Here is a 12,122-nt window from a genome sequence, read left to right as displayed (position 1 = left end):
CGGTCAGGGATAATACATGTCTTTTACGGCCCACTGGGTCAATGTAGATCCTGCACAGCCACACCAACAACTTGGCCAGGTGACGCCGCTTCCGCCTCCACGTTGCCATAGTGTTGGTCCAGCAACAATGTCTGCCTCTGCCTCCTCATCCTCCCCTCTGTCCTCAGCCTCCACTGCAGGGACAATTTACAGTGCCCGTCCAGAATACCACATGTGCAGGGCGTGGCAGTGTCACTCTGTTCTGGCCCTTGTTTGCCCGTTGCGAATGGAATCACACAGGGAAGGAACTGCTCCATGTCCTTCTGCAAGAAATCGAATCCTGGCTTTCTCTGTGACAACTGAAAATCAGAGCTATGGTGACCATCACATTGTGTCGGTGCTGCATCAAGGAGGGCTGAGCCATGCGCCAGAAAAAAAAGCTGCCAGAAAATTTACCTTTTCTGAGAAATATTTCTGAAAGAAAGAAGTATTCAATTTATCCAGAATGTAGATGACCATTAAAACATTGTTTTGAAATGACATAAAAGGTAACACATCCCTATGGTTTTAGACTTTATTGCTTGTGGTCTCGGGTTATGTGCTTCTGAGACAAACTGTCCATTCAGATCTAGGATCTTCACCATGCAATTGGGAACTCCAGAAACTTTTGGGAAAATTTGGGAAGATTGCATTGGATATCTAGAGAGAGACTTAGAGGGAACCGTTGTGCTGCCAACCCCTAATATAAAGACTTCTGGAGAACTACTCCCTTGTGAACTACTTGAAACAGAGCCACTGCTTATATTTGTGCTACAACTTCCATAATCTACTAAGTAAACAGAGATGTTATTTGTACTAAGCGTGGTCGGTCATTGCCTCCACCATCCACCGACCCCTTCTTCTGTCCACCTGCCTTGCACCCTGCCAAACATCCACCTTCAAGGGCACCCCAGCTACCACCAGGCTCCAAGCCCAAGGTGTGCCCCGTGGGGAAGAATGGTTGTGACCCTCCATCCAGCCAAAGCAGCATTAGTCACCTTGAGAACTGCAACAACCTTCATTTGCCTCAGCCACACTCCCATTCTCTCCAACACTTCCATCATGCCACCCCTGCAAGCTGGCGCACAGCAGAGTGCCCTTGCAACATTTAAGCATTTTTTTTAGTTTCTTAAGTCTGGTCTACACCTTATTAGCACAGATAAACATACCCACTTTTAAAAACCGGAGTGATGTAAAAACACAAAAAGTAGCAAATTTTTTTGTACACTCAAAAAGTCACAAAGGCCCTCTTTTGTGACTTTTCGAAACCATATCTCAGGATTGCAGTGTTTGATTTTATTGCTATTTAGAATTTCTTTTTTATTTTGCCTTTTGTATAGCAACCTAGGAGAGGGGAGTGGAGTATGAAAGCGATAGTTGTGTTCATGAGGGTAGTAGCGATCTCCACTCTTGCACTTCCTAGGACCCTGCAGTGACTGAAGGGGAATTCTTTCTTCCCTCGAGGAATACCCTGGTATTGGGGGTCGTGCCTAGTGGGTTTTTTTTATAAGTTTTTATTTGTCATTATAACAAATAAACATCTAGAACAGTTCAAAGAACCAGATTCACACAATTCAGTGAAACATGTTGGCAACGGTTTGGCACATTAAACAGATGTCATAAAAGTCTGGCAGTGTGATTCCTTCAGGGATGCCTTTTCGCCGTTGCTTCATTATAATTATCTTATACATTTTAATATCATTTAATCTCTCATACACACCCCCGCAGCGCAGCCGGGCTCCCGCATTCCTTTAGGCCACCGACGTTATAGCAGTCAACCACAGTCCCCATATTTTTTCAAATCTCTCAGGATTTATTTCTAGCCAAATATGTCATTTTATACATTGGTAATTCTTCATCTATAAGTTGCATCCAATGTTGGATTGAGGGGGCTTTCGGGGGTTTTCAATTCAATAGGATAGACTTCCTAGCATAGAACATTAGAAGTCGATATAGTTTTTTAGAGTATTTGGTTTGCAACAGATCATCCACAAGTCCTAACAGACTATTTGCAGGGGAGCATACCACTGGCAATCACAGTTTCAAGTTCAAAAACTCATGAATTGCTAACCGGAATTCCGCAATTTTTGGACATTGCCAGATCATGTGCATTAGAGTCGCTCTATTACATTTAGAACATACAGAACTATTAAGTTGATGCATTCGTTCCAGTCTGACTGGAGTCAAATAGACTCTGTGCAACCACTTCACCTGTATCAACTGATCCCTAGCACTTATGACTGTACTCCTCCAGTTATACTTGAGCTCTCTTTCATGCCTGTCTTCTCGTCTAGGGATATCCTTCTGCCACTTTGCCAATGCTTTTGTCAGCAGAGAGGCCAATTGGGACATGAGTACTGCGTAGAAGGAGGATACTGGTTTACATAGATTTGTGTGTCTAGCAATTTTTTCAATCTCTCCATATTCTATCTTGATCCTACCACTATTAAATTGCTCTGCACAGGCATGTCTCAATTGAAAATATCTAAACAGGCTATTCCTTGGTAGGCCAAACTCCTCTTTTAACTCAGGAAAGGTTTTAAAAGTCAAATATTTAATTCTATGTTTTGGCCAAAACCCTAAATCGGGAAGTGAATCTAGTTCCGGTAATTTTACATTCCTCCACAATGTTAACACAGGGGACCATCCCTCTCCACCTCCCCTATTACCCCAAACCCACACATGTTCTTTCCATATTTCTATTATGGTAGTCATGTTAGAGGTGAGGTGTTCAACTGGATATTTACCCATTCTGCACAGAAAATTTGTCAGAGCCTCATATGATCCAAGGAGTACCGCTTCAAGCACCACTGCCGGATTGTTAGCATCCGCCCTTACCCACCAGCTTGCATACGTCAACTAAACAGCACAGTAATATCTATACATGTCCGGTAGAGCCAAGCCACCCCGAGTGTATGGCGCTTTTAGAGTTTCCCTAGCCAATCTAGGTTTCGTGTTAGTCCAGAGGAATGGAGTTAGTAGTTTGTCAATTGCCACAAAATGAGGCTTCTGTAGGACAACTGGCGATGCGCTATATAACATAGTAACATAGTAACATAGTACATAAGGCCGAAAAAAGACATTTGTCCATCCAGTTCGGCCTGTTATCCTGCAAGTTGATCCAGAGGAAGGCAAAAAAAAAAATTCCCCACTTTAGGGGAATAAAAAATTCCTTCTCGGCTCCAATCAGGCAATCAGAATAACTCCCCGGATCAACGACCCCTCTCTAGTAGCTATATCCTGTAATATTATTACACTCCAGAAATACGTCCAGGCCCCTCTTGAATTCCTTTATTGTACTCACCATCACCACCTCCTCAGGCAGAGAGTTCCATAGTCTCACTGCTCTTACCATAAAGAATCCTCTTCTATGTTTGTGGACAAACCTTCTTTCCTCCAGATGCAGAGGATGTCCCCTCATCACAGTTACAGTCCTGGGGATAAATAGCTGATGGGATAGATCTCTGTACTGACCCCTGATATATTTATACATATTAATTAGATCTCCCCTCAGTCGTCTTTTTTCTAAAGTGAATAGCCCTAATTTTAATAATCCTTTAGGGTACTGTAGTTGCCCCATTCCAGTTATTACTTTAGTTGCCCTCCTCTGGACCTTCTCCAGCTCTGCTATGTCTGCCTTGTTTACATGAGCCCAGAACTGTACACAGTACTCCATGTGTGGTCTGACTAGCGATTTGTAAAGTGGTAGGACTATATTCTTATCACGGGAATCTATGCCCCTTCTGATGCAACCCATTATCTTATTGGCCTTGGCAGCAGCTGCCTGACACTGGTTTTTGCAGCTTAGTTTGCTGTTTATTAAAATTCCTAGATCCTTTTCCATGTCAGTGTTACCGAGTGTTTTACCATTTAGTATGTACGGATGACTTGCATTTTTCCTTCCCATGTGCATAACTTTACATTTATCAGTGTTAAACCTCATCTGCCACTTATCTGCCCAAGCCTCCAATCTATCCAGATCGCTCTGTAGTAGTATACTGTCCTCATCAGTGTAAATTACTTTACACAGTTTAGTGTCATGCATATAGTAATTTGGGTAGAATTATAATTTTAAAAATGTTGATACATCCCACCAGTGACAGAGGGAGGATTTCCTATGCCTTCAGGTTTTGGTTAATGTATTCCATGGTCGGTGAAATATTAAGTGGGATAAATTGCTGTATATCTTTATGTATGATAATTCCCAGATATTTAAATTGATCCACCGCCAACAACTTGGATCTGGAAGAGACTGGTGTCCCCTCCCCTCCGTCTACTAGATACAGCACTGATTTAGCCCAGTTAACACTCAGACCAGAAAATCCACCATATTCATTCACTATTTCCAGAAGTGCCTCCAGCGACCCACTTGTGTCTGCCAAATATACCAGCATATCATCTGCGTATAAGGAGAACTTCTCAGTTATCCCCACGATGTTCCAGCCCTCTATACAACTACAACTATTTAAGAGACACAACAGAGGTTCCATCACCAATGCAAATATCAAAGGGGATAAAAGACATCCCTGTCGTGTGCATCTATGTATGGGGAATGGTTCTGACAAATATCCATTAACTCTGACACGACCTGTGGGTTTCCGATACAGGAGTCTTAACCACTGCACAAAGTTCCCTGGGAACCCACATTTTTCCAAGATTTCCCAGAGAAAGGTCCAATCTACTGAGTCAAAAGCCTTTTCATTATCGAACGAGGCTATGGCTCTATTGGCTATATTGTCATGCTCAATCTGTAAATTGGTGTAAAGGCGTCTAAGATTAATATCCGTAGATTTCCCCGGCATAAAGCAAGATTGGTCTGTCCCCATGACAGATAGGATAACGCTCGTCAATCGTATGGTCAACACAATGGCCAAAATTTTGGCATCCAAATTTATAAGTGAGATGGGCCGGTATGAACTACATTGATCCGGTGGCTTCCCCGCCTTGTGAATCACCGGCTTAGACACCTTCACCCCAGAATCTAGTTTAATTGCTGCCACTATCGTTTGGGGAGTTTCTGTCCTCGCCAAATAGGCTAGGGCTTTTCCATTTTTGTCTCCATCCGAAAAGATATTCTGCCATTGTGCCAGAAGGCGCTTACTGGGTATATTCAGTGAGATATAGCCTATAATCTCTCTGAAGGGTCAGCCATTTCTCCTGACAATCCTCATTTGAGGCTGCAATATAAGCCTTTTCTCCCTTCATCACATCAGCCTCTAGTCTATTTCTTGTAATCTTCAGTTCGGCTCTATGGGTGGCAATGGCTGAGATACAGACTGCCCTCATCACCGCTTTACATTGCTCCCATTTAGTGAGTGGATTAAACGATCCCTCATTCACCTTCCAAAATTCCTCTAGCTCTTGTCTACCGCTAACTTCTATTGGTAACACCTGTAACCACATAGGATTAAGTCTCCAAAATTTTAGCTGGGCCCTCTAATGGTTGAGAGAGGATCACCTGCATCGGTGCATGGTCTGAGATGCCGCTTGGTAAATAGCTTGCATCCCTCACCATTAGGGATGAGCGAACCCGAACTGTATAGTTCGAGTTCGTACCGAATTTTGGGGTGTCCGTGACACGGACCCGAACCCGAACATTTTAGTAAAAGTCCGGGTTCGGGTTCGGTGTTCGTCGCTTTCTTGGCGCTTTTTGAAAGGCTGCAAAGCAGCCAATCAACAAGCGTCATACTACTTGCCCCAAGAGGCCGTCACAGCCATGCCTACTATTGGCATGGCTGTGATTGGCCAGTGCAGCATGTGACCAAGCCTCTATTTAAGCTGGAGTCACGTAGCGCCGCACGTCACTCTGCTCTGATCAGTGTAGGGAGAGGTTGCAGCTGCGACGTTAGGGCGAGATTAGGCAGTGATTAACTCCTCCAAAAGACTTAATTCAGTGATCGATCTACAGCTGTGGATCATTGAACTGCTGCTATTCAATTGCTCACAGTTTTTAGGCTGCCCAGAGCGTTTTTCATTCACTTTTTTCTGGGGTGATCGGCGGCCATTTTGTGTCTTGTGGTGCGCCAGCACAAGCTGCCACCAAGTACATTTAACCATCAATAGTGTGGTTATTTTTTGGCTATATCCTACATATGGGGCAAGCTGTCACCAAGTGCATTTAACCATCAATAGTGTGGTTATTTTTTGGCTATATCCTACATCAGGGTCAAGCTGTCACCAAGTGCATTTAACCATCAATAGTGTGGTTATTTTTTGGCTATATCTTACATATGGGGCAAGCTGTCACCAAGTGAATTTAACCCTCAATAGTGTGGTTGTTTTTTGGCTATATCCTACATATGGGGCAAGCTGTCACCAAGTGCATTTAACCATCAATAGTGTGGTTATTTTTTGGCTATATCCTACATCAGGGTCAAGCTGTCACCAAGTGCATTTAACCATCAATAGTGTGGTTATTTTTTGGCTATATCCTACATATGGGGCAAGCTGTCACCAAGTGCAATTAACCCTCAATAGTGTGGTTATTTTTTTGCTATATCCTACATATGGGACAAGCTGTCACCAAGTACATTTAACCATCAATAGTGTGGTTATTTTTTGGCTATATCCTAAATATGGGTCAAGCTGTCACCAAGTGCATTTAACCATCAATAGTGTGGTTATTTTTTGGCTATACCTACATCAGGGTCAAGCTGTCGCCAAGTGCATTTAACTATCAATAGTGTGGTTATTTTTTGGCTATATCCTACATCAGGGTCAAGCTGTCACCAAGTGCATTTAACCCTCAATAGTGTGGTTATTTTTTGGCTATATCCTACATATGGGGCAAGCTGTCACCAAGTGCATTTAACTATCAATAGTGTGGTTATTTTTTGGCTATATCCTACATCAGGGTCAAGCTGTCGCCAAGTGCATTTAACTATCAATAGTGTGGTTATTTTTTGGCTATATCCTACATCAGGTTCAAGCTGTCACCAAGTGCATTTAACCATCAATAGTGTGGTTATTTTTTGGCTATATCCTACATCAGGGGCACGCTGTCACCAAGTGCATTTAACCATCAATAGTGTGGTTATTTTTTGGCTATATCCCACATCAGGGGCAAGCTGTCACCAAGTGCATTTAACCATCAATAGTGTGGTTATTTTTTGGCTATATCCTACATCAGGGGCTTGGCTGTGCTTGCTATTTTATTGAGGGGTGAAATACAATTGCCAAAATAGCAGTACCCTAAATCTGGTGTTTCAGCTGTGGCCAGCCAATTGTAATACTGTCTGCTGTCTGGCAAAGGATATATTTTTGTTCAGGGTTGAAATACAATTCCCAACTTAGCAATTTCCTAAATTAGTGGTTTCTGCTGTATCAGGGCTACTTTAAATCTATTCATTAAAAGGGTATATAAGATTCAAGGTGCAGATAGGGTCATTCTCAATAACTTCACACACACGCTACTGTGCAATTTCAAGTCTAATTCTGTGTGTAAATGTATACCTGTCACCCAGCGCCTAAATACTAGGCCTCAAATTTATATTCATCTAAATCTGTCATTATTGCTGAGGCTGGTCAAGTTATTTAGTATCCGTCAAAGCACAGTTTTTGTTCTGGGTTGAAATACAATTCCCAATTTAGCAATTCTCTAAATTAGTGGTTTCTGCTGTATCAGGCCTACTTTAAATCTATCCCTAAAAGGGTATATTAGTTTCAAGGTGCAGATAGGGTCATTCTCAATAACTTCACACACACGCTACTGTGCAATTTCAAGTCTAATTCTGTGTGTAAATGTATACCTGTCACCCAGCGCCTAAATACTAGGCCTCAAATTTATATTCATCTTAATCTGTTATTATTGCTGAGGCTGGTCAAGTTATTTAGTGTCCGTCAAAGCACAGATTTTGTTCTGGGTTGAAATACAATTCCCAATTTAGCAATTCTCTAAATTAGTGGTTTCTGCTGTATGAGGCCTACTTTAAATCTATCCCTAAAAGGGTATATTAAGTTTCAAGGTGCAGATAGGGTCATTCTCAATAACTTCACACACACGCTACTGTGCAATTCCAAGTCTAATTCTGTGTGTAAACGTATACCTGTCACCCAGCGCCTAAATACTAGGCCTGAGGCCTCAAATTTATATTCATCTAAATCTGTAATTATTACTGTGGCTGGTCAAGTTATTTAGTGTCCGTCAAAGCACAGTTTTTGTTCTGGGTTGAAATACAATTCCCAATTTTGCAATTCTCTAAATTAGTGGTTTCTGCTGTATCAGGCCTACTTTAAATCTATCCCTAAAAGGGTATATAAGATTCAAGGTGCAGATAGGGTTATTCTCAATAACTTCACACACACGCTAATGTGCAATTCCAAGTCTAATTCTGTGTGTAAACGTATACCTGTCACCCAGCGCCTAAAAAATAGGCCTCAAATTTATATTCAGCTAAATCTGTCGTTACTGCTGTGCCTTTATTAGGGTAATACGGTACCTAAATAGATAGCCAGATAGTGTTAGGTGTCTGTAAAAAAAGACCTGAATTTGAATTCAATACATTGGGCCAAATAATATTTTTCTTATTGTGGTGAACGGTAACAATGAGGAAAATATCTAGTAAGGGACGCGGACATGGTCGTGGTGGTGTTAGTGGACCCTCTGGTGCTGGGAGAGGACGTGGCCGTTCTGCCACAGCCACACGTCCTAGTGTACCAACTACCTCAGGTCCCAGTAGCCGCCATAATTTACAGCAATATTTGGTGGGGCCCAATGCCGTTCTAAGGATGTTAAGGCCTGAGCAGGTACAGGCATTAGTCAATTGGGTGGCCGACAGTGGATCCAGCACGTTCACATTATCTCCCACCCAGTCTTCTGCAGAAAGCGCACAGATGGCGCCTGAAAACCAAGCCCATCAGTCTGTCACATCACCCCCATGCATACCAGGGAAACTGTCTGAGCCTCAAGTTATGCAGCAGTCTCTTATGCTGTTTGAAGACTCCGCTGGCAGGGTTTCCCAAAGGCATCCCATGAAGGGCATCCCATGAAGACTGATTCTCTACTGACATGAAGCCAGATTCTCTGTTATGGGACCTCTCTCCTCTGCCTGGGTGCCGGGGCCTAAATATATGACAATGGACTGTTCCAGTGTTGGGTGACGTGAAGCATGATTCTCTGCTATGACATGAAGACTGAATCTCTGCTGACATAAAGCCAGTTTCTCTGTTACGGGACCTCTCTCCTCTGCCTGGGTGCCTGGGCCTAAATATCTGACAATGGACTGTTCCAGTGTTGTGTGACGTGAAGCATGATTCTCTGCTATGACATGAAGACTGATTCTCTGCTGACATGAAGCCAGATTCTCTGTTATGGGACCTCTCTCCTCTGCCTGGGTGCCGGGGCCTAAATATATGACAATGGACTGTTACAGTGGTGGGTGACGTGAAGCCTGATTCTCTGCTATGACATGCAGACTGATTCTCTGCTGACATGAAGCCAGATTCTCTGTTATGGGACCTCTCTCCTCTGCCTGGGTGCCTGGGCCTAGATATATGACAATGGACTGTTCCAGTGTTGGGTGACGTGAAGCATGATTCTCTGCTATGACATGAAGACTGATTCTCTGCTGACATGAAGCCAGTTTCTCTGTTACGGGACCTCTCTCCTCTGCCTGGGTGCCTGGGCCTAAATATCTGACAATGGACTGTTCCAGTGTTGTGTGACGTGAAGCATGATTCTCTGCTATGACATGAAGACTGATTCTCTGCTGACATGAAGCCAGATTCTCTGTTCTGGGAGCTCTCTCCTCTGCCTGGTTGCCGGGGCCTAAATATATGACAATGGACTGTTACAGTGGTGGGTGACGTGAAGCCTGATTCTCTGCTATGACATGCAGACTGATTCTCTGCTGACATGAAGCCAGATTCTCTGTTATGGGACCTCTCTCCTCTGCCTGGGTGCCGGGGCCTAAATATATGACAATGGACTGTTACAGTGGTGGGTGACGTGAAGCCTGATTCTCTGCTATGAGACCTCTCTCCAATTGATATTGGTTAATTTTTATTTATTTTATTTTTATTTTTATTCATTTCCCTATCCACATTTGTTTGCAGGGGATTTACCTACATGTTGCTGCCTTTTGCAGCCCTCTAGCTCTTTCCTGGGCTGTTTTACAGCCTTTTTAGTGCCAAAAAGTTCAGGTCCCCATTGACTTCAATCGGGTTCGGGTTCGGGTCGGGTTCGGATTCCGAACCCGAACATTTACGGGAAGTTCGGCCGAACTTCTCAAACCCGAACATCCAGGTGTTCGCTCAACTCTACTCACCATAAGTAATGAGTCCGGGCTACCAAATGCTAAGTCAATACGTGACATGGTATTATTAGATGCTGAGTGACAGGAAAACTACCTGACAGTAGGATTGTTCCACCTCCACAACTCCTCTAAATGATGTGCTATTGCCCAATCACTCAAAGATGGGTTATGTCTAATTGGGGGTTTGAGTCTATCCAGCTGATTTAGTACTGCGTTAAAATCTCCTAGTAATATAAAATGGGATTGCGGTAGTTGTGATATCTTAGTCATAATCTCATCTAGAAGGGCCCTGCAGTAAGGAGGTGGGTGGTATAGTCCCACTACCATCAGTGGGCTCCCCCGGATCAAGCAATTTAAGATTACATATGTACCATGGGAGTCGGTCAGAACCGTCTGTAGCTGCAGTGGACTTTTCTTGCTGACCAGAATGGATACTCCCCTTGAGTTATTCGTGCTCGTGCCTAGTGTTGGCTGGGGTGCTCTTGATGCTGGATGATTTGCTGGGTGCAAGACAGGACTGGTGGACAGTAGAGTTGTAATAAGTAAAGTCTCTTTTTATTGCCTGATAGGGGGAGTAATACAAATAGCAGGAAGGCACAGTTCCTCTTTCTCTCCAAAGATGCCTTGCTTTCTCCCAGAAAAAAGCATTGGCGTGCAGTAAGGTTCTAATTAAGTTCTTCCACAGTTTTTGCACTGAAGAAATTCAAAAATGGGTGGCCAGTCCATCTTAGGGTATGGAGTCTTCCTCAGCAATAGTGCTTCCACAGCCGCAAAGCCTTTCTGACTTGAACTAGTGCAATACCTTGGTGTCTGAAAGTTGCATGGCCTTGTGAGTTCTAGACCTTATTAGATGTCTGGTGTCTCTCTATTTCTCAGAAGTACTTTAGTAGTAGGGTTACTTCCACAGCAATTGTAGGCTCAGAGGTTACGGTCATCTGTACTTAGACCTAGCTGTGCAGGAGCTGTAACAGATATGTCTCTTCTCAGACTTCACTAACTAGCCAGGTGCTGCAGTAGATTTCAGTCATTATTTACACAGGTTTCTTGTGTAAATAATGAATATGTGCAGAGGCTGATGGACCCACCCTTGTCCTGCCACCTTTTGAAAAACTGGCGAGGGCAGAGTAAAAATGCCAGTTGTGACTAGAAAAATAGAAATGCTATTTAAGTTTTGTGACTTTTTAATGCCAGAAAGCTGGTGTAGAAGGGATTATAAATCCTCTCCTCCCAGTCTTTAGTTAGCGGCCCATGCAGTCAACATATGGAAGGTCTCACTCTCATTCTAGCAAGTAATCAACTTAGATTCTGTCACAATTCATCAATTCTTTAATATTATACTCCTTGCTCCACCGCTCACATTTTAAAAAATGGAGAAGCATGAAGGAATAAATAGGACAACCCTTTTCCAAATGCCCTCTATGCATGTATGTGTCATTTTTCTGCTCCGCCGTGAGGTAGGATGAGAACAAATTATACTTTAAGTACCTACCATAGAGGCAGCCCAAGCAGCTTCTAGTAGGTCAATGAGAATGAGGGCTCAACTCCAAATGTCTCAGCAATGTTAGCAAACAAACAAGGATGGAATCACCAGTGGGTCATACCCTTCTCGCCTACAATGAATAAAGAGTGGGCAAGAGTGGGTATCCCAAATTGCTAAAATGACCCTTGGACAAGTCACACATCTCTTTGTTTGTTAACTATGCAGTTTCTCTGTAGAGGAGACTTCGGCACAGATTCCCTCCATCAAAGAAAGAAAAGGTGTTGAGACTGACTAGGGTAGTGTCTCCTGTCTTCAAGAGCCCCACAGTAACTGCATGTTCTTCTTCAATGATATGCATGGCCTTGCTGGGA

Source organism: Bufo gargarizans, chromosome 9, assembly GCF_014858855.1.
Source record: "Bufo gargarizans isolate SCDJY-AF-19 chromosome 9, ASM1485885v1, whole genome shotgun sequence".
Taxonomy (NCBI): Eukaryota; Metazoa; Chordata; class Amphibia; order Anura; family Bufonidae; genus Bufo; species Bufo gargarizans.
Note: the sequence above shows the minus strand (reverse complement) of the source record.